The following is a 2,639-nucleotide window of genomic DNA, read 5'->3' as shown; positions in this document are numbered from 1 at the left end:
TATTCATGTTTTAGACAAACATTGTTTAGGGAAAAACAAGAAAAAAAGGCTCAATTAAAGCAAAAAAAAAAAGACGTAAATGTGTCTGAGTGTCATGGAAAGCTGTGTGTAATTGTAATTGCAGAAGTGAACATTCAAATTGCAAAGTCCATAAGTAGTTTAGCATCCAAATGTTCTTGCAATTCCAGTTTTACAGCAGTGCTCAGGGCTTATTTGATGAGGTGCTTTCGGCTACTTCTGGCATGGCTGAACTTCTGATACAGCAATAAATGCAGGTAATTCTGGCAGCTGTATAAAATATTTATGCTCTTACTAAACTTTTATTTTTTTTTTTTTTCCAGATAGAAAAAAGTGGTGATACAAGATCTAACAGGGTTGATAGTAAATTGAAAAGGAGCATCAGGAGTAAGCAGAAAACCTGAATAAGACTCTTCACATGCCTTGTCAGGAAGCACGGGGATAATGAAATAAGACTAAAAATAATTCAGATACTTGTGAAAGACTACATGAAAGTTTGCCTTAATTTTCAGTGAAGACGTTTTGAACATATGCACATAAGTCATACTGAAGTGAGGTTATAAAAACTATTTCCATAAAGTCCAACTTGCATGGTGCAGGTTAGTGGAATTATGTGACATTTACTCTGCAATTTTGAAGTAGGTGATGTGTGTAATTAGAGGCTCAGTTTCAAGAATTGTTATTAAATGGCAAGGCAGAAGGGTATTGGATAGCTGGAGAACAATGTTAAGAGGAAAAGGTGATTTGGGATAGTAATTGCATCATTAGTGTGACCTTAATATACAGAGATTTGTTTAAATTTAGAAAGAAAAGCTGTTCCGTGTGGAGGTAAGATGAAAAGGGTATGAAGTGATAGAGCTCTTAACAGAGGAAGATTTGTCAGAGAAATCTAACACCTCTTTTTTGTAAGATCCCTGACTTCTTGGAGAGGATACATGGTTAGAGCTGACCTCTTTAAACTTAAAAGTCATATAATGTGCAACATGATTCTCTATAAAAACTAGAGGGATGTTTTTTGTGACAATTGATTTTAAATGGTGACAGGATGTGTCAAGTATGGATAGAACTTGATGACTAGAGATGATGTGTTGGAACTATGTAAATAGTGGACTTTGTCAAGGATCAGTTTCAAGATTTAGTATTTTCGTTAAAATCATTTATCCATTCCTTCTTCTCATGCCAATCTCATGATTTTCATCAGATGTCAAGCAATGTCAGTACAAAAGAAGGTTTTGCACAGAACAAAGTTGAGACCTTAAGACATGACCAGTAGGAAAAGGAGTCGTATTAAATAGCATTAAAAGAATTGTAATACTTCAGGATGACAAACTGATCAAAGTTAGCAGTGAAGATCAGTATGAGGATAACAAGTACACTGTTGTTGCCGTGCTAGTATTTTTCTTTAAAGAAGTAAAGTGGTATTGACTCTTTCGGGTACTGGTGAAAGCTTATCTGAAATACTGGATATAATTCCTATCACCCACCCTCAGGTAAAAAGGACATTTGGACTAAAAGAGGTCCAGAGTCTGATTCCTGGAACTCAGAGAGTGTCTTGTTTGATCTGGGGAAGTATGGAAGAGGTAGCTCTTCATAAAAACAAGTGAAACAACACATGTGGGTAAAAAGAGCTTTTTATGCTTGAGGTATAAGAACAAATGGGTATAAACCATCCAAGAATAAACCTAATCTGGAAATTAGAAAAGATGGTTCCTAAGCAACGGAGGCATAGGAGTCTGCAACAGCCTTCCCTTAGGAGTAGTGGAATAAGGCTCTGTTTAAGTTTAAGCTGGTTAGCTTATATAAGGGGGAGGGGGAGGGGATATAATGTAGTTTTCCACTCTACCTTGGGATTTGAACTGCTTGACCCGGAATATCCGTTTGTTCCCATGATTCCTGTCTTTAGTTAAAGAGGATACAGTAACTTGACCAGATACTGCCCAGACACCAGTGGGTAGAGGGATGGTCTCTTTCTTGGACAAGTGCACCAGTTGCATTCTGAGGTATAGAAATGCTATCATTAGGAGGTATAGAGTTACTATCAGGGGATAGTAATTGTTAGACAAGTAGGATGTTTTAAATATTGTTTAATGGAATATGCTACATTGTATTTTTTCTAGTGGCTATATGTTGAGTTTTGTCTTAAGAAACCCCATGTCAACACAGCATAATTCAACAGGTTTCGTAATGAGTGCTGTATTGTTTTCTTCTCATTTTGTCCTGTGGGGTTGAAGGAAGCTTCCCACAGCATGTGCACAGCTACGTCATTGTCTTCATATTTCTCTGAGAATTCTCCTTTGAGCTGCTTTAAAAAAACTCCCATTGGTGCAAACTGAAGGGTTGATGTGGTGAAAACACTCTACACCATGTTGCTGTGTGTTGCCCTGTTGTTCCTGTGTATTGTCCTAAGACACTATCCATCTAATAAAATTGGAATGTTATTTTTTAGGAAGCATTGTGCTTTTGATTGCACTGAGAGACAGTCCTATATCTCTGCCTTTTAGAAACTGGTGGTTTTGGAGGAGACTTGACAAAGAAAGGGGTTCTACTGTGTTCTCCCTGACAGAAGGACACTAATTGGCAAATTGAGAAATTAATGTTGCCAGAGGTTGCAATATTTTTCT

General features: G+C 37.1%; 1 protein-coding gene across 1 annotated transcript in view; it reads left to right on the top strand.

Annotated features, from left to right (window-relative positions):
• Positions 1-341: 341 nt before the first annotated feature.
• Positions 342-2,639, top strand: part of ADD1 (adducin 1) — a 54,715-nt gene continuing 52,417 nt past the window's right edge. The window contains exon 1 of the mRNA XM_017727716.1: positions 342-617. The gene's annotated coding sequence lies outside the window, so the exon portion shown is untranslated. The remainder of the gene's footprint in view (positions 618-2,639) is intronic.

This window comes from Corvus brachyrhynchos, unplaced genomic scaffold (genome assembly GCF_000691975.1).
Source record: "Corvus brachyrhynchos isolate BGI_N302 unplaced genomic scaffold, ASM69197v1 scaffold80, whole genome shotgun sequence".
Lineage (NCBI taxonomy): Eukaryota > Metazoa > Chordata > Aves > Passeriformes > Corvidae > Corvus > Corvus brachyrhynchos.
This window is presented reverse-complemented; position numbering and strand designations above follow the sequence as displayed.